This window comes from Gopherus flavomarginatus, chromosome 9 (genome assembly GCF_025201925.1).
Source record: "Gopherus flavomarginatus isolate rGopFla2 chromosome 9, rGopFla2.mat.asm, whole genome shotgun sequence".
Lineage (NCBI taxonomy): Eukaryota > Metazoa > Chordata > Testudines > Testudinidae > Gopherus > Gopherus flavomarginatus.
Genome location: NC_066625.1, coordinates 28,171,652 through 28,197,900, shown reverse-complemented (window position 1 = coordinate 28,197,900; position 26,249 = coordinate 28,171,652). Strand labels below are relative to the sequence as shown.

The following is a 26,249-nucleotide window of genomic DNA, read 5'->3' as shown; positions in this document are numbered from 1 at the left end:
TAATGTGCTCCAAAGTAAATGCACTTGGGAACCTTTAGTGCACATCAGAAAGATCTACACAGGTCAATTAACCTGCATCACAGTAGTGCCCTTTACAAAGGACGCCCCCATAGATATGTCACCCCCATAGTGTGTGATACCTAGACAAGCCCATAGTGTCATGGAGCTGACCTGAAATTTACCATCTAGCCATATCATCTATATTTCCTCGAACAACCCCAGTGAAATTGCTTCTTCCCCCACATAATTCCATAACCTTTATTGATCACACTCAAAAGCATATGTTTTAAACCACCTAAGAGGTACCTTTTCTTAAATATATGAAATGATACATCAGTTGGTACTGTACAATCCCATAAAATCTGTTTAGATTGCTATTTTAAAGAAGAAAAGGTTTATTAATTTTGTTAAATATGTCTGCCATATAACTTCACCATCAGAAAGGAAGACAAAAACTAGATTAATGATAGATATAAGGGAATGATGTATAACACTTAGAAGCATGTTACAGGGGACTCTGATCAGTCTGAGCACAAGGTTGACCTGGAAGTTGGAGGTGATCAGCACTTGTCAGGATTGAGCCATTTATACATACACACACTCATATAAAAGTAACATTTACATACAACAGAGAAGCTTATTTCAGATATTATCCTAAAAATTAATTAAGCCTCAAAGCAAGGTAATGTGGATAAATGTAAAGTGATGCACACTGGAAAAAATAACCCCAACTATACATACAATATGATGGGGGCTAATTTAACTACAACGAGTCAGGAAAAATATCTTGGCGTCATCGTGGATAGTTCTCTGAAGATGTCCACGCAGTGTGCAGAGGCAGTCAAAAAAGCAAACAAGATGTTAGGAATCATTAAAAAGAGGATAGAGAATAAGACTGAGAATATATTATTGCCCTTATATAAATCCATGGTACACCCACATCTCGAATACTGTGTACAGATGTGGTCTCCTCACCTCAAAAAAGGTATTCTAGCTCTAGAAAAGGTTCAGAAAAGGGCAACCAAAATGATTAGGGGTTTGGAGAGGGTCCCATATGAGGAAAGATTAAAGAGGCTAGGCCTCTTCAGCTTGGAAAAGAGGAGACTAAGGGGGAATATGATAGAGGTATATAAAATCATGAGTGATGTTGAGAAAGTGGATAAGGAAAAGTTATTTACTTATTCCCATAATACAAGAACTAGGGGTCACCAAATGAAATTAATAGGTAGCAGGTTTAAAACAAATAAAAGGAAGTTCTTCACACAGTGCACAGTCAACTTGTGGAACTCCTTACCTGAGGAGGTTGTGAAGGCTAGGACTATAACAGTGTTTAAAAGGGAACTAGATAAATTCATGGTGGCTAAGTCCATAAATGGCTATTAGCCTGGAAGGGTAAAGAATGGTGTCCCTAGCCTCTGTTCATCAGAGAATGGAGATGAGTGGCAGGAGAGAGATCACTTGATCATTGCCTGTTAGCTTCGCTCCCTCTGGGGCACCTGGCATTGACCACTGTCGGTAGACAGATACTGGGCTAAATGGACCTTTGGTCTGACCCGGTACGGCTGTTGTTATGTTCTTACGTTAATGTATTTTGTGAAAATGTTCCTTAGTGATTTCAGTAAGGCTAAGCTGTGCCCTTAAAGGCACATGCATAGCTTCCATTGAAATGAAGGGGGAGTAGTGTGCACATCCAACGGCTAAATTTGGCCTTATATTTAACTGAAATAGAACTATAGCAAGTAACTAAAATATTACAAAATGACTGGTTCTTATACATGCATGCACATTGAGGGAAGGTATTTAATTAGGTGATGACAGCTGTCAAAAAGTAATAGTACATAAGCTAATATTAAAAATCCATTGGTGGATGTGGAATATTATATAAACTGCCATTAAGTCAGTAAGTCTGACTCCTTAGCAGCAGTAATAGGAACTCAACTTTGAATTGTCATTGTGTAGAGGGAATCTTTTTTTTTCTGGTGCCTTGTGGCAATACTAAAAATCTAAAAGTCAAGCTTTCTGCTATGACATTTCAGTATGATTTACACTGCACTAACTGTAAAGCTTTGTAGTTTAAGGTTTTCTTTAACACTAGTGGGGGAGGATGAAATTTGCTTCTGCCTTACCAAAAGAATACTTGCATTTTTAATTTTTAACTAGGAATAAAATAATCACTTGAGGTTGTATTATCTCCAGAAAGTTAATATATTTTTGCCTGCATTCTTCTGAAGCAATTGATTTGGCTTGTTTAACCTATAGATATCTGTTGTTTTGTTTTGGTTTTGGGTTAAAAAAATAGTTTGTCTTTTGCTCTGAGTTATTCATTTAATGTCAAGAGTGCTGGGTATTTTGAGACATAATCTCCAACTCTGACTGAAAATGATTCTGATCACTTGCACAATACTTAATTTGTTACTATATTGTGCATGTTAAAGCAGCATTATAGTAGCTAATATCAGGGTTGTTTTATATTTCTCATTACATCCTTATTCACTTTCTGGTGTGAAGTTGGCCATAAAATTTGTCCAAGTGTAATTTTAACATCCAAGGTCTAATTGCAGAACCAAATATTTTTACATATTAAAACAATGATTTGGGGCCATTTTAATAGCAGTGCAGGTTTACTGCCACATCTTTTTTTATTTTATTTTTTGCCACACTAAAATTTTCAAGAATGTTTTGGAGTAGATGACCTCTTGAGGTCCCTTCCAACTCCGATATTCTGTGATATTCTGATTCTATAATGCTAATACTACACAATAGGCCCTTCATATATATAAAAATAAAACCTAGCATAACATGTACTGTATCCTTGGTTGCATTGACAGCTGTGTGTGTCATCAGCTAAACTGCGCTTTGCTGCTTGAAGTATAGAACCTAGAAGCTTATGCAGCCATTCCACAGTTCCAGATAATCACAGACACTTAAGTAGGTTTTGAGTTGATATTCCATTCACTACAGGGCAGTAGATTGAGAGTGATTGTGTGTGTGTGTGTGTGTTAGATTTTAATGCCAGAAGGGACTTGTATGATAATTTACTCTGACCTCTATAACTCAATGATCCCTACATAATCCCATAATTTCTGGTTAAACTACATATTTTAGAAGGACAACAAATATTGATTTAAAGATTTCAAGAGATGGAAAATCTGCCATGTTGGTAAATTGTTCCACTAGTTAATTATCCTCAAAGTTAAAAGCTTGTGCCTATTTGTAGTCAGAATTTATCTAGCTTCAGCTTTCTGCTGTTGGATTTTGTTATACCTCTTCCTGCTCAGATAAAGACCCCTCTACTATCAGAAAGGTTCTCCCCATGTATTTATAATCTGTGACCAGGTCACCTCTTAACCTTCTCTTGGATGTAAACTAAATACCGGTAGTTTGACTTCTGAAGTCTCTCAGTGTAAGGCAGCTTTTACAGAACTCAAATCATTCTTGAAGTGTACACCAGTAATGGCCTCACTAATGTTATATACAATCCCACTTTTCTACTCTTCCTTGTTAATCCCCTGCTTATACAACCAAGAATTGCATTAACTCTCTTTGACACAGTCCTACACTGGAAGCTCACGTTCAGTTGGTTATTCACCAGGACTCCTAAATCCTTTGCAAAGCTAATGCTCTCCAGGATAGAGTGTCTTATCCTATGTGTGATCTACGTTCTTTGTTCTTAGATGTATGACCTTGCATTTAGCTATATCAAAAGACATGTTCAAATGATTCCATATAACTTTGTATAACTGACTGACTCTTTACTTATCATTCTTTCTCCCTCCCCACCCCTGATTTTTGTCTTCTGTAAATTTTGCCAGCAAAGATTTTAGGTTTTCTCTAGGTCGTTGATAGATATCAAATAGAATTGAGCCAAGAACAGATCCCTGTAGGTTTATACTAGAATCACACTCTGTAGATGGTAATTCCCCATTTACAATTGTTTCTTGAGATCTATCTGTTAGCCAGGTTTTAATTTATTTGATATGTGCTATGTTGATATACATAATATGCATATACATACACACACAACTATATCTATATTACGTTAAAAATGATGTAAAAACATTTAGACTTGAAAAATAATGTATTCAGGAGTTAGGAAATATCTTACTTAAGTTTATCCATGCAATCTTAATTCTGCCTCCTAGTGTATATGATCACATACTATTTTTTCCAGAGGTATTCAGTGCACAGGATAGATGGTACTTATTGAATGGATAGCTATTCAATATGTCTCTGTCCTCATAATTCAGTATGTAGCCCTGGGCCTTATTTATCAACAACCTGCACTGAACATAGAATTTCCTCATGGACTTTTCTATGGTGCTGTTATCATGATATCTTAGAGCTTACAAAAATTAGTGAATTTATTTTCACAACATACCCAGGGGCGGCTCCAGGCCCCAGCACGCCAAGTGTGTGCTTGGGGTGGCAAGCTGCGGGGGGCGCTCTGCCGATCGCCGCGAGAGCGGCAGGCAGGCTGCAGTGGACCTCCCGCAGGCGTGTCTGTGGAGGGTCTGCTGGTCCCGCAGCTTTGGAGGACCTCCCGCAGGCACGCCTGCAGCAGATCCGCTGAAGCCGCAGGACCAGCGGACCCTCCACAGGCAAACCACCGGAGTCAGCCTGCCTGGCGTGCTTGGGGCGGGAAAATCCCTAGAGCCGCCCCTGAATATACTTGTGAGATGAGGTGACATTTGTGTGTGTGCGCGCACACACACACACACACCATTATTTAAAAGCTGCTATGTCACCACTCCCTGCCACATATGTTTGGGTGACCAATAATCTGCATCCAAAGATAAAAGGATGGAGCTCCAAGACCCATTAATCCTGTTTCTTCAATCATCTGACATCAAGTATGTGGATCCTGTAGTATTTAAACATGAGATGAAGGGATTTCCTGCAAGGAACTGCTATTACAGGAAGATAAATTGTTATAAAAATAAGGTCTGATTCCAATTCACCATACTTCTGGCAGTTGTGTACATAATTCAGACAAATGCTCACATATACTTGGGTATAATATCTATCCCTAAAATAGAGGTTTTCATAATCAAAGGACCAACCAGACTGGGGCCCATGTACTATGCAGTGAGAAATCATAAAATAAGTTTATCTTTGGTATATAAATTAAAGCCAAACACCACTAGAGATGCACAACAAATTTTTAAGGTCACATATTCAGAAAATATTAAAAATCCACTGTTTTATTTTATAGTTGGCTTTGTTTGGGTAGGTGGGGAGCAAGGGAATTGAAAATTAGGGCTATATAAACTTTAATTTCTTTTGAAACAAACACATATATGATTTCCCTTGGTACAGAAAAATATTATTTCTCTGCGCAAGTAATATTCTTGGCTTGAAAACTCCAGGTAGACTGTGTTAGTTTCATTCAAACAGCAACAGCATCAATCATAGCACCTTAGAAATGTGAACTGCTCCCCAAAAAAATCAATTAAAAAGAAAAAGCTTAAAGTATCAATTAGACGCAAAGGCAAAATGGTGGCAGTGTACGCCAACAATACACATCTTTTGAAACTCACTCAATATGTGGACTCACAGATGTTTACTTTATGTTTTGGACTAGTGCAGCCATTCCTTCTATAAGTATAAACTATCAGGTTGTCCAAAATAATTATGAGCATATGTTGTTGAGGTGAATTCTGCTTTCTGTTGAAGTATGTTAAAGAATGTTCTGCACTGACTAAAGGACAGCTGCGGCCCTTCATTCTGTCATACTTCATCTGCGCTTGAACTATTTATATTTGGCTCCCTCAGAATCAATTTCACAGAATATAATGGAACTGTTAAATCTGCAACGTTGGCTCAATTTAGAGTCTACTTAGGAATATTTAAAACAAAGTTTTAATGATAAAGTTTGGGTTAAGATAATGTAGTTTTTAAGGCTATATCTTGTGAAGTGAGAGCTGCAGGAGCTCAGCACTTTCCAGGATTTGACTGGGGAGGGGTTGGTTACGTGGTTTTGTTTTTGTGTGTTTTCCTACTAGCGTCACACAGCTTTTAATATTTTAATTGTCTGTTCTGCATTTTTTTTTTCATTTCATATGTAAGGTTAAGGGAATGTAACTGAGAACAGCCAAGTCAGGCAAATAGAATGCCTTTCAGTTCTAGAAATGCCTATTTTACTGAGTCTTCATTTGAAACTAAACAAAATTAATGAGCCAAACTGCTAGCCACAGCAGTGGCTTGATCCTGCAGTCATTACTAAATCAAAATACTCATTCAAGTCAAGGGCAATTTGATTCATACAACGATTTAGTATTCAATCTGTGTGGCTTTGTGCTTTTACCTCCAACTAAACAGGTAGACTGGGTTAATATAATTTACATTGGAGACCAGGAAAATGGTGCTGCAGGAATACAGTGTGAATGACTTAAAGGTTCCTTTGAATCAGGATGGTCCAAAGGGGCAACATGATACTGGAGTTGCTATAGTTTTGATAAGACTTAAAAACCCAAAACCTTGACCTCTTAGTCATTAAAAATCGCCTGGCACTTTTCATACTTAGGTTTCCTAACTGCACCGTTATTGACCAATTAGAATTGTGTGTATGTTCTGCCTATTCCCTTTCATTTTCAAAAGGGTATGCTGGTCTTCATTGCTGTACTCAACTTTTGTGTAGTGTTGCTGTGCACTGCTAAATTGCTTCCACATTTCATCCTAGAAGTCACTGTGTTTCATTGAAGGATTAAGTGATCCCTATATAGAATTTGTGTATCAGGATTGTTGTGGGTTTTTTTAAGTGAATTGTTATCCTTCAGGAAGAAAGGAGCTATACAAATATTAGGTGATATTATGATGGCTCTGCTGTTACTCATAAAATTTCACGGAATCAATGAAATGCAATGAAACTAGTTAATAATGGCCACCATTGGGACTCCATTTTTATTTGGCTTTCAGGTAGAAATCATTCTTCATTCAGTGCTACTTATGTACGCATAAAACAGAACAATTGTACTGACTTGGAAAGCATGATTTTAGTCCAGGTACTTTAGCAGATGCAGTATGGTACAAGACATAGAATAAATATTGGTCTGTCATATGCTCCACTGTAAGTTCTATGATGCAATAAGTTACAGTTTAAGTTAGCAAGAGTCAAAGTTAGGGTTGCCAACCCTCCAGGATTGTCTCAGAGTCCCAGGAATTAAAGATTAATCTTTAATTAAAGATTACATCATTGATGAAATCTCCAGGAATTCATCCAACCAACATTGGCAAAGTTGGTGACTCAAAGCTAGACACTGACTTCATACTTCAAGAAGGCCCCGTGCCAGCAAAAACAGTGACATTCCACTGTGGAAAGTGGGGGACCAAGCACAAGAGGTCTGTGCTTCTTTCTCTATACAAAACTCCGTTGTGCAGGACTTCCTATAACCTGGTGTGTATTGTGGGTTTTGGAGTGCTCTGTAGAGGACTGAGGCAGGGATAGCAGACCCACCTGGCGTGTGTAGGGATGCCAATTTTGAATGGATATCTTACTGGAGGTTTCATCACATGACATCTTTAATTAAAGATCAATCTGTAATTCCAGTAAAATTTTGGAGGGCTGGCAACTCGAGGTGTGCGGCAGCCTGTAGAACTATCCCAACCTTAAGCAGTGGTAGCACCCATTGAATTACGTGTGGGGGAGAATATTCTTTTCCTTCTGTTCCTGTGGATAAGCCCAGCACACTGCCCTTGTTACTTTTGGTTCCATGCAGATTAGAGGATTTTGGTCCCTTATAAATAGGGTCATTGTTTTCTGAAAATTGCTGCTATTCTTATGTTTTTTTCTGAAATGACTTGTTTCCTGAATTGATGAACAGAGGTTGGACGGGGTATCCAGGGCCATTCCTCCCCCACCCCTGCTAGATTTTTGCAGAGACACCTGATTCATCCCCAGGGTGTAGAGCAGAGGTTGGGGGGCTGGCTGCTGTTGAGCCTCGTTGCCTGCTTCTCCCCACCTCACACAGGCCTGGGCTTAGCAAAACCACCGCAGAGGTTCCCTTGGGTAGGGGGGCAGGGCAATTGGCAGCGGAGCACCAAGCTCCCTCACCATGCTACAGAGTGGACTTGTGCTCACACCTGCTCTCAGCAGCATCCACAGTGCTTCTCCCCAGATCACCTCCCCTGCACATAGCTGGCTCTTGCCTCCTCCACACAGCTGGACCGGCTCTTGTCCTCAGTGCCCAGTGTCTGTCCACCTTCCCTGGCTCTAGCCCTCAGTATTACAAATACAGTACAATATTTTTGTATTAATATAATGCATATCTGAAAAATACAGCTTTGAAAATCTGCAAAACACTGTTTGCTGGAAATCACTGGCCCTACTTATAAACACGCACTTTTATTTAGATCATCGCACTCAACTAGGTACTATTGAAACAGAGATTGTTCACTTCTGACAAAATCATTTATCCTAAATTGTTTGCTTAAGTGAGACTGTTGTCATATTTTGTAATGTGCAACATTGAAACAGAGATCATTTCAGTTCTGATGTGAGCAGAAATCACTGACTTCTCCCAGCATACTGATTCACTGTATTATATGTTTTAATCTTGCTTTCTGTCATAGGAATTACCTTGGGTACAGCACTCTCCTTTCTACATCTTTGGATCACCTATTTAACTTTACTTTTGGCGCTGTAGTTCTCAGGAGTTCTATTCTTCATGGCCTTCTCTTAGCTTCCAAACAAAGAGATGGGGGTCACCTTCAGCTCTTGCAAAATCTTCAGGAGGTCTTCCAGTTTTCTTGGGCTGATCTGTTTATCAGCTTGCTGCAGTGTAGATGTCCCTACTGTTATTTGTGAAAGCAGACTTCTGTTCATTCAGCTTAAATGATTAAAAGTTATTTCTTTCATTAAAGGTCTTGTTTTTTTGTTTTTGTTTTTTAAGATTGTAAAGTTCTCTGTGACAAGGAATGTTATTTATTGTGTCTGTAAGGTACCCAGCCAGCACAATGGGATCCTGTCCTGGTTGAGTTCTCTAGGCATTACTGTACCCAATACTGTTTCCCTTCTGAATCTGCAGCAGATGTCATGAGAGAGTAAAGAAGTGTGAACTGTCTAAGACTCAAATCTGGCACAAATATACAGCCTGAGTACCTGGGTTGGGCACTGGGGAGTTCCTCTGGACTGGAGAAGAAATCCTTTCCCCTGTACCCGACCACTCTGAAGCAGTGGATCTGATCTGTGTCCACTATGTCTCCATGCAATTGGTGCTCTCACTACCTCGAGGGAATGGCTAGAGGATGATCCTAGTGACTAATCTGGTGGCTTTACCTCCAAATTTTGAATGTTTTGTGGAGTGCAGAAAGCTTCTGCAGAGAGCTACTCAAGGTATAAGATACTATTCCATGTGAATAAGAGTGGCAGAATCTTGACCTAAAACCTGGCACCTTTGCATTTCTTTTAAATTAAAAGCCATTTGAAATGGACATACTATGCCAAATGTCACCCATCTCTGCTTGTGTCTCCACATAAATGGCAGATTGGAATTTGAAAGGTTACTTAATGATCCACATTTCATGGCTTTCGCAGTTACCAGCAACTTTTCTTCCTCATCAGTCATGCTGATGCAGTTCTGCTCTGTTTAGCCAATTACCCTGCCTGGCTTTTTCTGCTGCTTGCTCAAATGACTATGCGAGTAAACAATAGCGTTTCATCATTCATCTTAGGCTGAGAAGACCTCAAGTAGTCTGTTTCCAGTACATTATGGTAAAGTCTCAGACTAAGCTGAGGTTCAGACTTGATAATCACTACTCTGGGCTACGTTTATTTATGCTTTCTGATGTTTTGGGGACATGGTGCTGGCTTAATAGTATTGGTGCTGTAATGTACATCATATTTTAAATAGTGGTATCTGTGTTAGAGATGAAGTTGGTGTGCATTTCGTGATGGAGGTAAAATTCATGGACTTATTTTGGGTTGATTTCCTAGAGATATCCCTGGCATTTTTTACTAAATATCAGACACAATCAATGTGAAGGACTTTGTGTTGTCCCATGAGCAATTCTTTACTAGATGGACAGATGTTGGTAACATCACTGCAGGCAGCGAAATATCTCATGTATTGTAGGTTTAACCGAGACATTAGCCTGTTTCAGGTGGTTCACATTTGAAGTGGAGCGTGAATGATCAATGATTCAACCATGTTTCCATCATTAAAGCCATTTAAATTTAAGAAGAGAATCTCTCCCTCAGCTATTAAAAATTTATCACAAGAAGGCAGCATACTGGAGTATTGATTATATATCTGCTAGCTTTCCTGTGGTAATATCACTGTGGATTTAGCTGAAAAATCTTGCCATGAACTTTTCACAGAAAGTTTGACAGTTTTCCTTCTCCCTCTCAGAGCACGAGTTCTATGAAGAACAGATACTTTTTTTTTAATAGCTTTCATAAACAATCTGCAGTGCTGTATAGCCGGAGTCTTTACTTTTACCCAATTTGATTCAAATGATTACTACATAAATTTTCTTTAGGAAGAAATAAAACAATTGTCAAAGTTAGACTCAGGACTCACAGTTTGTCAGACCACTCTGTTTTATTAGCACAGCTCTCTGCTAATAACATCCAGATAATGTGAGCACCATGCAAGACACAAACTATCTTATTTATACAGATAAAAGAGCAGGAATTAGCCCTCGTCCAGACTAACCCGCGGCATCGGCGGGTTAAAATCGATTGCTCGGGGATCGATATATCGCGTCTAGTCTGGACGCGGTGTATCGATCCCCGAGCGCGCTTACATCGATTCCGGAACTCCATCAATCCGAACGGAGTTCCGGAATCGACGCGGAGAGCCGCGGACATCGATGGCGCCCCGTCCAGACTGGTGAGTATCTCGATTTTAGAAATTCGACTTCAGCTACGTTATTCCCGTAGCTGAAGTTGCGTATCTAAAATCGATTTTAATTCCTAGTCTGGACGTGGCCTTAGACAAAGGGACAAAGAAAGCAAAACAGTAAAATTCACCTGGGGCACAGCATGCATATCCTACTTCCTTACTAACTCTTATCGATCTAAGGCTAATACTTTACCAATTGCCCTTAAACGGTGCAATTGTTCTATGTTAATGTCTGTATTCCTGACACCTGGACTGCAGCATTCCAACAATTTTGCTTAAAGGTACAGACAGCATTTCTTTAATCCTTTCTATTTTCACAATATAATTCATTCTACTTTCACACTATGGATCCAAGAGTGTATTATTTAACTTTTTTTATAACATAGGTCAGATATTTATCTTTATTGGGAATTAATAAATGTATGACACACAGAATTTAAACTAAGTTGTTGAATTCTTCATAAGACATTGCGTAGGTGCTGAGATATAAATGTCAAGACACATAATTTACTGGTTATTACTGAGTTCTACTTCATAAATATATTATTTAATCAAAAGTCTGTTGAAGTGAGGCAGTAAAAACTTCATGTGTCATATTTAAAGTTTATATAATTTATACCTTAAATGACATGGGACTATTGCTATTCCTTATCTCCTGATTTCAGTGATTCCTATTAGAATATTTTTAATTATAGTCTGTACTGTCATTATTTGACACAAATAATGGGGCTCCCTACATTCATTTAAATATCTGTTTTTGGGTATGTCTACATCTACAATTTTGCAGCGCTGGTTGTTACAGCTGTATTAGTACAGCTGTATAGGGCCAGCGCTGCAGAGTGGCCACACTTACAGCAACCAGCGCTGCAAGTGGTGTTAGATGTGGCCACACTGCAGCACTGTTGGGCGGCTTCAAGGGGGGTTCGGGGAATGCGAGAGCAAACCGCGGGGAAGCAGGTCTCCTTCCCCGGTTTGCTCCAGTGTTCCCCGAACCCCCGAGCAAGCAGGTCTCCTTCCCCGCGGTTTGCTCTCGCGTTCCCCGAACCCCCCTGGAAACCGCGGGGAAGGAGACCTGCATGCTCAGGGGTTCGGGGAACGCGAGAGCAAACCGGAGAAGGAGACCTGCTTGCACGGGGGTTCGGGGAACGCGAGAGCAAACCGGGGAAGGAGACCTGCTTGCTCGGGGGTTCGGGGAACGCGAGAGCAAACCGGGGAAGGAGACCTGCTTCCACGGGGGTTCGGGGAACGCGAGAGCAAACCGGGGAAGGAGACCTGCTTCCCCACGGTTTGCTCTCGCGTTCCCCGAACCCCCGAGCAAGCAGGTCTCCTTCCCCGCGGTTTGCTCTCGCGTTCCCCGAACCCCCCTGCAAACCGCGGAGAAGGAGACCTGCTTGCTCGGGGGTTCGGGGAACGCGAGAGCAAACCGGGGAAGGAGACCTGCTTGCACGGGGGTTCGGGGAACGCGAGAGCAAACCGCGGGGAAGGAGACCTGCTTCCCCGCGGTTTGCTCTCGCGTTCCCCGAACCCCCGAGCAAGCAGGTCTCCTTCCCCGCGGTTTGCTCTCGCGTTCCCCGAACCCCCCTGCAAACCGCGGGGAAGGAGACCTGCTTGCTCGGGGGTTCGGGGAACGCGAGAGCAAACCGGGGAAGGAGACCTGCTTGCTCGGGGGTTCAGGGAACGCGAGAGCAAACCGGGGAAGGAGACCTGCTTGCACGGGGGTTCGGGGAACGCGAGAGCAAACCGGGGAAGGAGACCTGCTTGCATGGGGGTTCGGGGAACACGAGAGCAGACCGGGAAAGGAAACCTGCTTGCACGGGGGTTCGGGGAACGCGAGAGCAAACCAGGGAAGGAGACCTGCTTCCCCGCGGTTTGCTCTCGCGTTCCCCGAACCCCCCTGCAAACCGCGGGGAAGGAGACCCGCTTGGGGGGGGGGATTCGGAGAACACCGGAGCAAACGGCGGGGAAGGAGACCTGCTTGATTACCAGAGATGCTTCCTCAGGTATGCTGGGATACCTGCTTATTCCACAGAGGTCAAGAAAAGCGCTGGTAATTGTCTACACTTGATTACCAGCGCTGGATCACCAGCGCTGGATCCTCTACACCCGAGACAAAACGGGAGTACGGCCAGCGCTGCAAACAGGGAGTTGCAGCGCTGGTGATGCCCTGCAGATGTGTACACCTCCTAAGTTGCAGCGCTGTAACCCCCTCACCAGCGCTGCAACTTTGTGATGTAGACAAGCCCTTTATTATAGTGGTGCAAGTAATTCCTGCTTTAGTTAATAATTGTGGGCTTGTCTACACGAACACTTAGTTTGCTGCAAGGTGTGGGGTAAATCTCCGCTCTAGTCTGATACGCACTATCTGTGTATCTTGCTATTGCATGTGAAAAGTTCTGTAATGTTTTGATCTAACCTGCTTTCATCTTAAAACCTCCCTTTTTCATATTGTTTTGGGGCAGTGGTTTCTGAAGTTTAGTGTCCACCCCAAAGGGAGCTGTTTTTTAAAGTTTAAGTGAAATCAGCTGTAAACTTGTGTGTGAAGGGGGAATACTTTATTTATATATTCTGATAAATAAGCCATGGGGTTGGATAATTTGAACATAGATAAAGCTAGAACTTTAAAATCATGTTGTATTGTAGAGTTGATTAAATATTACACCAAGTTAGAAGAGAGTCTTTCAGTAATTTGAGTTTTATGAACACCTTAACCTCTTACTTGAAACTTGATCATATATCATTTGTGAATTGCAAATTAGAGCTGATTAGAACACTGGGAATAGCTGAACCACTTTATCTTTGAATGTTCTGCTTGCAGTGTTTCAGTTAAGGTGGTCTTGTTGACCACCTGCTAGCAAATAAATCTTTGACTCTTCATAATTAAATCTGAACAAAAAATTCACAATGAAAAATTATTTCAGCAAATTTAGCTGCTTTTTTCTACTTGCACAATATCTATAAAAAGACAACGATGTCCTCAGATGTATCTGTTGTTTGTATGTTTTTAACAAACCTCTTTTTAAATGTTTTATTCTGTGGGAAACTATTCTGAATAAGAGTTGTGGTATTAAGCTGATTTGTCAGAAGTCCTGTGGTATAGCATCTGATCTTTGACTGGATGAACATGCATGCAATTTTAGCATGACTATTGAAGTTCACTTTGATATTGTACCAATGAAGAGAATCACTCAAATGTTTATAGAAGATGAACATAAAAAGAAACATGAGCAAGGCTGAAGTAAATTTGTTTTAAACTTTGAAGCAATATTCATAGGAGACTTACTGCATTATTTGCCCTGCACTATCCATAATGTCCATTGCTTTCACGCTAATCATAAATTGCTATCAGTTACCCCGAGGTGGTTTTCCACAAAATAAACAGTTATGCAGAGAGAGTTTTCACCAATTTGGAGGGGTTTTTTTTAGCTTTTATCATTACTTCCATTTTGCAATATACTACAGAAAGTTACGTAGGATGAAGCAAAAGCAGTTCAGCTAGCATCCTTTTGACTGCATGGAGCATGGTTTTGAAATTGGTTGAATTGGCAGTTCATCTAAGCCTGATTCTGATTCACTCTGATAATCTCAGCTAGGGTTATGCTTTACAGACACAGCCAGACCATACCTGCTACCTTGTCTCCTGAGCGGCAGTGATTCCAGTAAGAAGGATATGGCAATAGAGCTCACGTGTATTTTGTTGAGAAATTAATTTACTTCTCTTTTATCCTATAATTGGGAATATTTTTCATCAGGATATAAGGAGAAGCAAGCCACTCACTGTGGAGTCTCTAATAGATTGACTTTTGTTCATTGTCATGGGATGAATATGGTTTATGCTAGAGGAATCTTAAACCCTAATTCTGAAAACTGTTCTGAGTGAGGCTTCCTACTCCCGTTGAGGTTGATGGTCTTCACAAGGGCTCAGTGGGGTGCTGGCACAGAGCAGTTTGCAGAATCAGGGCCTTAGTTTGTTCCTCATTTCACTGTTAAAATTTTCCATTTGCTTTGCTCTCTGTCTGGCTACTCATCTTTCATACAGCTTGATCTTAAGGGTAGAAGCTGTGATATGGTCTTTCCCGGACTGGCACTTTTAGTCCCATTTAAAAAGAAATGCTGTCTTTTGTATTTCTGCTTCCTTTAATATTGAGTTTTAAAAGGAAGAAAATTAAAGGCTCTTTGCATGAATGTTCCCTATTTCATTCTCTGAGCTGGGTAATAAGAATAATGTTTGTTTGTTTGTTTGTTTATTTATTTAGAAAGAGAAGTACTAGACATTGTCTATTTCTGTCAGGCAGTTGCAACCATTATGTATAACGTGCGTCTCCTCTTCTGTTAATGAGGCAAGTGGTAACCAATCTTATGCTAGAACTGTGTATATATTAAAGTGCTTAGAGCTAGAGAAAAAATGTGATTAGTTTGCCCTACGCTTCCCAACTTGCCACTTTGTCTGAACCTGGTTCAACATTGTGGTCATGGTTGAAAACATTTAACAGGTCAGATAAATTTGTTTTTCCAGATCCTCGGAACTGTGTTTTTGCCATATGCCTTGAAATTAATTTTTCCTCCTGACAGAGTATATATGGCATAGTACAGCCACAGCCACCCTCCAAATCATTGTGTAAAGGTGCAAAGAGGGTGGCTCCCTCACAGGTTTACAGGTCAATTGAAATGTAACTGGAGAAGGTTTATGTGGTCATTAAAGCATACCTTCACTATCCATGGTAGACTGTATGGTTCTGTAGAAGCCATAATTGGATAAAAGATAATTTGATCTACTCTTTCTGGTAGTAGATTGCTCTTTCAGGTCTCTTTTGTCACATCGCCTAAAGTAATGCTAAGATAGTTGCTCTTGAATTGGTGAGAGGATCCATGAAAAATGATCAATTATTGGTAATAGGGTTAAGTATTTTTAAGGCATTCTCTATACTGTTTCCTTCCCACTCTTCTTCATATTAATTTGTTTTTGTGAATATATACACTTTTTCAGTGGGAGTTCCTGAATTAAATACACTAATCTGCCCTGTGTCATTCCTAACATGTTTTTGCCCATTCCTGGTCTTAAGTGGAAATGAAACTCTCTTTGTAAAAGGATAACTAACTGCTTTCTGGTCTGATCAGAACAAATACCACTTGGGTTTAGAAAACGGTTCCCTCCTCTGACATAAATACTTTCATATCTAGTTTTGTACAGTTGATGCTGTCTGCTGTTTCCTTAAAACATCCTTATACTCAGTGACACATGCTAGTGGTGGATTAGGAATGCTTCAGGGAAGCACTGTTTTAAATACTAGTTAAGTCCTCACTCTTGCTGTCATCAAGAGAACTTGTTTTCCTCATAAGTAGTAACCTTATAGGCATTAGAATAACCACAGCACTGAAAGTTTACTTGTTTCTCAGAATGTGCTGTTACTGACTGCAAAACATACATTAAGATAAATGTTTTGTTTTCATTGTTGAAGTCCATTTCAGCATTTTAATACCATACTGTCGTATTATATATATTCTCCTACTGATATAATGCAACAGAATTAAATCATTGTAATGCTATAAAATACAAATACATCAGGATGCAATTGAAATTAATAATAAATTGTACTCAATTGAATGGGAAGAACGTGTGCTGAAAATCAGACCAAATTGTCAATGTAGGCAACTGAAAATTTGTCCAAAATGTCAATTTCTTTCTATACAGGCCAATAACTATTCTGAATCCCAAAATTAACTCCTTTGGCACAGATACACAGAAGTGTACATGATTCAGAGTCACTTTAGTTGACCATGTATCCAGTGGCATAATCCTCACTTTTAAAGTAAGTGCCCCAAATAAGGATATTCATGACTATAAATTTAAGAGTCTGAATTAGGGACTGAATGGTGAACCTTGAAATAACAGTTGTTTAAAAATAAATAAAAGTTATGTGTTGTGTTGGTTTTGCGAGTCAGAATATTGTCAGTAAATATATCTAGCTAAATATAATTTTTGAAAAAAGATCTTGCCATAGCAAACTGCTATAACAATCTGTGCATAAAGGGATATTAGTAAAAGTACATAAAACTACAAAGCGGCTTCCAGCCAGAGATATCAAGGTATTTCTCACATATCAATACATTAAATAAAATTGATATGTATGATAAAACTGAATGATATTGAAACTGAATTGTGTTCAAACTTCTCGAAAGATTTGGTGGAGGGAGCATAGAGTTTTTTGTTTTTATTTTTTTTCTGTTCAGCTTCAGCAATACCAACTGTTCTAGTTTGTGAATTAACTTTATATTCAACATTTTGTCATGTACATTAGGTGTTATAGTGCATGAAATGAATACATAGTCACATACCAGTAGTTGCAGTTACAAGCAGTGATCGACAATACTGCCTCTAGCTAGCTAACACTTTTCCTATGAAATATTTTCTGCATGACCACATCACAAGTCAGCAGACAGCAATGTAATTTATGAACTGGTTGTAGCAATCAGTAGCATTGAGATACTGGTAGAGAAAGAAGTGTTGTAAACAAATTGAGCTAAAAGCAAATTTGTTTGTTAGAAATAGAAAAAAATAACCAACTTAAATATTGTCAATACTGGACACAGGTTTTTTTTTAGTTGCCCCTTATTGACAGTGTCATTTATATTCTGTTGTATATAGAACATATTTTCTAATATATTTTATACATTTATCACTAGATGTCATCTCTTCAATTGAGAGTATTTCTGTTGAAGTAAAGTGATGGAAAGAATTAAGAGGACTATGACATTAAATAATTATTTGAATGTTCTCATAAGTACATTTAGATATGTCTGGTTTTGAGGCATGGTTTTATGATTTCTTTACAGAGCTGAGAGTCAGGAACTCCAAAATTTTCATTAGGGCTAATTCTCTGCTGCTCAAATTGAGCACGATTCCATTGAACTCTCTGGAGTTTTGCTCATTTACTTTAGAAAATTTTGCCCTTTTTCTCTGATGTTCACAGTGACTTGGCATTGGGCACGTCCCTTAACTCCACTGCCTCAGTTTCTCTCTGTGTAAAATGGAAGAATTTTAACATTCACTAACCCACAAAGGTATTTACTTGAACAGACTGTTCACATATTTAAATTTAAAAATATGCAAAAGTGTTTATGAGCCTAATTCACTAATGTTTGTAAAGTTTTTGAAGATGAAAAGTATTGCATAAGTTTGAAGCATTATTTTATAACTCTAGACCTGTCCCCCAGCCACAGAATTTTAATCCAATCTTCTTCAAAGCTGGTAAAATCAAAAACCCCTATGGTGGTTCTTAATACCATTGCCTTTCATGATCTTTCTTCCCCTCATGTCACTTAAACCAGTGTAAATCAGTTCAGAATGTGGCGACCAGTCTCTTTCTTTCCTTAATCTTTCTTGGTGGTGTTTTAATTAAATTGATGTAGGCCCTGATCCTGCATAACTTCAAGCCCTTTTGACTTCCATGGGTCTAGTTACATACTTAAAATTGAACATGTGCTTAAGTGCTTTGATTAACTGAGTCCTTAACATCTCTGAGTCTTAGTCATCTTGTCTGAAAATTGAGGATAATGATACTTACCTTAGAGGATATTGTGAGGATTCTTTAGTTGGTCTGTAAAGTGCTTTGAATATATAAGAAGCACATATGTAAATGCTAATGCTAAGAGAAATTTTTTTCCTTTAAAGATCTTCACAAAATAATTTCTATTGCTTTACCCATTGGGAAATACTTTTGAGGGGAGGGACTATAAGAGTTCTGTGTATTTTGTTGTAGTGTAACAGTTCAATTAATGGGGAAAAACAAGTCCTGTCTCACTACTGCATCCTTCATAAGTTACACTTAATAATGGCAGCACATGCTGTCCACGCTCATTTGTTGGACAGTGTAAGTATTATATCATTCTACTGCTAGTGACGGTTGTAGCATGAGCACTTCTGCTCTATGCCTTATGTTTGTTGTTCTAAATTAAACACTTTATTTTAAATATGCAATGGCACTAATATCTGAATCATAAAAATGTTTTTGTGGAATTAGCAGAACAACTTGGTGGATAGTGTTAATGAATAGGACAGGGCTGGTTTGAATAGAAGACTACTGTAGTACTTCTAATTATTAGTGTTGATTGCACTATAGCATCAGAAATAAAGATAACAGGTCACAATTTTATTTTCACTCTAATTCATTCTCCCTAAATTCATGTGTGGAGAACACCATGCAAGATGGTAGTCAGTTACTGCTGCAGCATCTTCCCACCCGGTCCCATCTCCGGATTGCACAGAAGTTCTCCCTCTGTACACCCAGAGCATTTTCATGCAAAAAGTAATAGAGGGCCTTTTCTACTTGTGGAGAGCTCTTCCATACTGGAGAAACCTCTCTTTTAAATAGGGCTTTCCAGAGACAGCTGCCTGTGCAGGATTCTCTGGGAGAATGAGTCTACTGGAGATGGGTCAAGGGTACCCTGTTGTATCCTCAGGAACTGTGTGGTTTAGGTAGGGTGACCAGATGTCTCGATTTTATAGGGACAGTCCTGATTTTTGGGTCTTTTTCTTATATAGGATCCTATTAACCCCCACCTCCTGTCCCAGTTTTTCACACTTGCTATCTGGTCAACCTAGCTTTAGGGTCTGAAATTCTTGAATCTAGCGCTTTGGTGAGAGGGGCAATTCAAGTTTTCTTGTTCCCAGGAAACCCCTTCCCTTCCTCAAGTGTTTTGGCTCAGTTATATATAACTTCTTATTCAGCTTTAATAAATACATTATTAAAGTGGATTAACCTACCACTGTGTACTATAGTCTGTATCCTTAGACTTTACAGTAGCACAATCCTCTAAATCAGAGATGTCAAGCTTATTCATAGTAGGGGGCTGGGTTCCATGTTTGATTATAGTACATGGGCCAGGACTTCATACTCCTCTCAGTCTACAGCAGATCTCACACTGCTGACAATAGGAGTTATGCTCAGAGATTAAGGGAAGAATGTAGCCTTTTAATAGTAATTAAACTTCAATTTATGATTTAGTAGCATCTTGTCGTCACCTTGAATATCACTCAGCGATAAAATCTGCTCCCCATTAGGCGCCCACTAGTTCTGTCCTGTGTTTGTCTACTTTCCCCATCTTCCTCTCTCTGTTTTATTCCTTCTTCCCTGTCCTTGTGAGTCTCTGCTAAACCTAATCTTCCCTGCAGTAACTTGCTTTTTCTGTATTGTCAACTCCAAGCATTATAAATTCAGGAGTCAGGCCCCCCAAAATTATGATTAGCTTTAAAAGGAGGAGATTTTCTTTTTAATGTTGGTTTCCTTTGTATTGTCTTCTGGTTTCTAAGCCTTTAGATTACACTTGCTTCCCATTTTCAGGCTTTTCCTCTGCAGCAATAAAAACCCTGAGATTCTCACATTATCAGATGCTTCCTGAAACTAGGACTTCAAGAAAAACACCAGATATCATAAGACTCTTAAAATAAAATCACAAGAGTTGGCAGTGCTTCAATTCACTTCCTTGAGGGTTCCTCTCCCACTCCTTGTCTGGTTTCTGCTTAAATGAACAGAAGTGGAATACTTAATTTATGCTTCAATCTACCTTTGAGCTTTACAGCTGAGATACCAGTAAGATTAATAGGGGCATAGGAGTCCATACGGCTGAGTCATGCTTTCAGGCAGTCTGCAGACTCAGGCAGATATCATGTCATCAATGTACACTTTGTTCATTTTTGGAAGGTTAACTCTGCAGCCAGGGGACCTAGAAACATACTTTTACTTAGATTCTGAACACTCTGTATATACAGGCAGTATAAATACATCATGTTTGGCCAGATCAGATCAACTTGCCATATGTTTCATACCATCCCTGCTTGAGGGCCTTATCTAAAAAAAAGGGATGTGGTGTAAATGTCTAATCCTGCTCCTATTGAAGTCAGTAACAGAAATCCATTTGACTTCAATGAAAGAAGATTGGATCATCAGTGTTGTCATAAACATATAAGAAAAGTTAATAGCACAGAAGTACTTTATATCTCCTTGACTGTAAAGGGTTAACAAGTTCAGTAAGCCTGGCTGTCACCTGACCAGAGGACCAGAGGACAGGATACTTTCAAATCTTGAGGGAGGGAAGTTTTTGTGCTGTGCTGTTAGTTTTTGGTTGTTGTTCACTCTGGGGGCTCAGAGGGACCAGACGTGCAACCAGGTTTCTCTCCAATCTCTCCGATACAGGCTCTTATAGATTCAGAATAGTGAGTACTAGATAGATAAAGCAAGTTAGGCTTATGTTTGTTTTCTTTATTTGCAAATGTGTATTTGGTTGGAAGGAGTTCAAATTGGTATTTTGCTGAAAAGATTTTAATTTGTACCTGTATACTTAGGCTGGGAGAGTATTCCCAGTGTCTATAGCTGAAAGACCCTGTACCTATTACATTTTAAATTTACAAAGATAACTTTTACTGTTTTTTCTTTCTTTAATTAAAAGCTTTTCTTGTTTAAGAACCTAATTGTTTTTTTATTCTGGTGAGACCCCAGGGGACTGGGTCTGGATTCACCAGGGAATTGGTGGGGAAAAAGGAGGGAAGAGGGAGAGAGAGGCTAAATTCTCTCTGTGCCAGGATTACTTTCTCTCAGGAAGAGTCTAGGAGGGGGAAAGAGAAGGAGGGAGGAAGGTGAATTGTCCTCTCTGTTTTGTGATTCAAGGAGTTTGAATCACTCAGTGATCTTCCAGGGTAACCCTGGGAGGGGAAGCCTGGGAGAGGCAACTGTGAGGGAAAGGGTTTACTTTCCTTGTGTTAAGATCCAGAGGGTCTGGGTCTTGGGGGTGTCTCTGGGCAAGGTTTTGTGGGGACCAGAGTGTACCAGGCACTGGAATTCCTGGTTGGTGGCAGCGCTACAGGTTCTAAGCTGGTAATTGAGCTTAGAGGAATTCATGCTGGTACTCCATCTTTTGGACGCTAAGGTTCAGAGTGGGGAATTGTACCATGACAAGTGTATAGAGAGAAAATACCTGTTACAAAATGGTAACTATGAACACACAAAAATAAGCAAGAAAGAAAAGAGCACCATGGCTGAAGCTGAAACCCAGGGATAGAAAAGTAATGGTTTCTGCTTTTACAGGTTGTTCTTGAATGCGATCACCTGTAGTGGATCATGGAGCCCGCCTTCCCTCCTCCTAGTCTACTACTAGGAGGCCGTATTGACCCTGGTTTTGTTTTTGTTTCCTTTTTGTGCGTTTCAGTGGGTTAACTCTCAGAAGAAGACCACATTTGGGTCTTTCCCCACTTGGAACTAATTAGTTAAAACCTACTTGGTTTTAGCACCTTAAAGAAGAGCCAGGCCTGCCAAGTGTTATGCATTTTGTGTGACAGTCACATATATGGGCCTCCCCTCACACGTTCCTGCAGCCATGTGTGAATGGTGCACACACACATGGGCTTCAGGAATGGAGGGCAATTACTGCTCAAGGCAACTGTGGTACCAGCTTCCTCCCTTCTGAATTTCTACCCCCATCTTCCCACAGCTACTGAACTTCATGTATTTGTGATGGTTTTGTTAAACTTAGAATCACTGAAATAAATCCAGAATCCCAGGAAGAAAAACCTTTTGTTTAAATCTGAACATTCCATGACCTCTCTTTTCCATTCCAATACTCGCCCTACCTCAAAAGAGTCTTACATCAAAGTTAATTATTCTATTTAAAATAAGTATATTCTCCAGTCATCTTGATGATAATGATAATATAAATTATATTTCAATGTTCTCATTTCTTTTTTCTGGGAAATGCGACAAAAGAGTTATCACTTATTACCGTAGCTTATGGTCAAAATCCTGTCAAAAGCAATTTTGATAGACTTGTTTTTGAATAAAAATAAGACTGACATTGTATTTAAATGACCCACAGTTGCATTATTAACTCTAGCTGGAGCAAGCACATTAAAGCTAGACAACCAAAAGTCAGTTCAGCTTCACATGACCTATGGCAATTCTGTTCCCCACTTGAAGGCTTGGTTTGGTGTTGGTATCCCCTGGCTGACTTTGCCAAAGCAGCGACACACACACGCGCACACACACACACCAGCACACACTTCGTTGTATATTGGGGTCATAGCTTTTACTAATTAATAACTGAAGATATTTTTTAAAATATTGTGGGGGAGAGGGTGTTCGAGTACTTTTCAGAAGTCTAGTTAGGGGTGATTATTTAAATCACATTTTCACTAAAATCTGTGGTGGTGGTGGTGTTTGTAAATCAGTTACATTGACTAAGCCTCAAATTAGCTTTAAAAAAATATCCTGTTTCAAATAGCTGCTAAGAATATCATAGATTTTTTGGGGAAAAAGCATTACTGTTGCATGATTAAGTAGACATGTCCTGAAATGAGTAGAATTATGAGAGTCCTCTTTCTTCCATTATGTTAGGTAGAACTGGGGCAGGGGGTGGTTGTTTTAACCACCATGAGTTCAGATTGAGATGTCACTGTTACAATTCACTGACTATTAAAACAAGTTTCAAAATATCAGATTGAACATGAAGAACCATTGTGACTGCAAATTTAAAAAAAATAAGTTTGATATACTTAATAATCAAACTGTTGAGTTCTTTTTGACCCAAGGAGAAAATCCTACTTATCCATGGAAAATAATATTACAAGTGCTTTATGACCCATTGGGAAATCTTGACTCTCTTCTGTCTATTGGTATAGAATGCTCATTTCTATCCCTGTTGGGGCACAAGAAAACAGACCTTAAACCTGCCACTTTCTCAGGACTGCATACTGCCAATCCTGTCTTGTAGACTGTACTTTTGGGGTAGTATTATTGTTCTAGGCACTCTATACACTCTCACAGTAAGAGATAATTCATGCCCCAAACATTTTACAGACTCGGTAAGATAGACAAATGATAGAAAAAAGGAAGTATTACTTGCAGAAGGGAGTATGAGACATAGAGACATCAAGTGATTTACCCAATGTCTCACAGGAAATCAGTGGCAGAACCAGTAACTGAACACCTAACTCTTTATTTCTAGTCCAGTCTAGTCCCTCTTCCTTTCTGAAATATTTAGAAACAGGCTAGAGTGTGCATCATTAAAGTGCCATTGATTTTTTTGGGGTGGGGGGGAGGGAGAGCCCCATTTTGAGGATAGGGACTATTTTTGGAATTAGTGAAAGATTTCAAGCATGCCAAACCTAATGTTGTGTGATCCATTTTGGATTTTGAGTGTGCTACCATAAAAAGTATATGCCATGTACACATATCTAATATCTACATTAAGCAGAAATTGGAGTATCTCATGATAAAGTAATTGTGTGTGAAAATCAGAATTTATATATGCCCGTACCTGGTTGTCATGTGTAATTGAATGCATATTTGCTTCATTTATTTGTGGTTGGGGGTTTTTTTTGTTCGTTTGTCTGGTTCGTTTTTTTGAGGAGAGATTATTTTGTAGGTGACCGTGGGCCTCCAGTTTTCAAGAAGTTGGCCCTTTAATTTTCCTTTTAACAGTTATTTTAGAAATATATGTAGAGGAAACGTTGATTTACATCACAATCAAAGAGCTTTTAATATTTTTGCATAAAAGATAATGTGTGGAGAAAAGGGGGCAAACTGATTACAAAGCTCGTAATAAATCAATCAAATGATGTTGGTAATACCACACTGTGAGAATGAGGCATGTTTAGTATGACATTTTAAGATCCCAGAAGTTGATTTATATTTCCAGTAATCAGTGTCCCCATCCATTAGTTGTTATAACATATAGAGATGTGTCACTAGTTTTTCATTTAATAATTGGTATTTTTAAATTACACAGCTGTAGATCAAGATAAAATAACAGATTTTTAAAAAATTAAAAACGTCACTGTAGAACTACAGTTATGTACTGGAGTTGGTACATTTTATTGTGCAACACAATTTTACATCACATCAGTAGGTAGCTTTTTGTGTTTTGTTTTTTTCCTTAATGTGTATCTGATATAAGTTATGGTTTATAACTATTATAATGCTAGTCTTTGCATTGTGTTTGTGCTGATATTTCCATAGAATTCCAAATTAAAATATTCCATCCCTTAGATGGAAGACATTTTGCATGTAGGCATTCAGTTCAATGTATTTATAAAATATGCCCAATTATCAAAAATGGCCATGTAAAAAAACTTAAAACACAATGAGTGAAATTCTGGCCCCACTGAAGTCTATGAGAGTTATACCCTTGACTTCAGTGGGGCCAGTATTTCATCCATTATTTCAACAATTACAATTTTAGTAACAAAACACTTTAATTCCCATAAATCCACTTACATGTCCACCTAGTAATCCTGTACTCCCATAGTCCACTTACACATATGCCTCAAGCAAAAATCTAAATATATGGGTTTTGTATCGTATTCTAAAAATCATCAGATTCAAGCACTTTCAGTCCAGCGTGGGAAGTGAATTCCAGAACTGAGGTCTTCTGCTCAAATTGCCTGGCTTGGCTCCCTGATGTTTAAATCTGGGGACTGTTAACTTGATTTTCTTAGCTAATTATTAACTGGCTCAGTCATCTATGGAGGCTGGGCAGTTTCTCTGATAACAAAGACCTGAATTGTATAAAGCTTTATAGATCAAAGTCCTCATCCTGGGGTACATCCAGTCTACCCTCCATATTGGCGGGTAGCGATCAATTTTTCGGGCATTGGTATATCACATCTCATCTAGACACGATATATCGATCCCCGAATGCACTCCCGTTGACTCCGGAACTCCACCGGAGCAAGCGGCAGTAGCGGAGTCGACATGGGGAGCAGCAGACGTCGATCCCGTGCCTGAGGACCCGCAGGTAAATCGATCTAAGATAAAAGCAGCAAAGAATCCTGTGGCACCTTATAGACTAACAGACGTTTTGGAGCATGAGCTTTCCTCAGATGCATCTGAGGAAGTGGGTATTCACCCACGAAAGCTCATGCTCCAAAACGTCTGTTAGTCTATAAGGTGCCACAGGATTCTTTGCTGCTTTTACAGATCCAGACTAACACGGCTACCCTCTGATACGATCTAAGATACTTCGACTTCAGCTGCGCTATTCACGTAGCTGAAGTTGCGTATCTTAGATCGATACCCCCCCAGTGTAGACCAGCCCCTGGATGTGAATAGGAAGTAAGTTCAATACCTTGAAAATGGGTGTCATGTATAGACAGTCAAATTTTGCACCAGCTGTGTTTTCTGAATGGTCAATGTGCCATGTAAACAAATTTCAGCAATCCACTCTAATGTCACAGAAGGTGGTAATTGCCAACCAGAGGTCCACTGACAAAATGTGACTTTGGACAATGACACCACCTCAGATTCCTGGAGTCACTGTCGGTATAAAAGCACTCATTAAATTTTTGAAGTTGATAGAGAAACTGTAGTGCAAACAAGGCCTTCTCTCCAGAGCTTTCCCCTGACCTACAGGCACAACTTCTGC

The 26,249-nt window shown here is 39.5% G+C and overlaps 1 protein-coding gene across 10 annotated transcripts in view; it reads left to right on the top strand.

The window, feature by feature from the left end:
• The window catches only part of RBFOX1 (RNA binding fox-1 homolog 1), a 2,697,109-nt gene that overhangs the window by 1,980,337 nt on the left and 690,523 nt on the right, over positions 1-26,249 (top strand). The gene's annotated exons all lie outside the window — the stretch shown is intronic.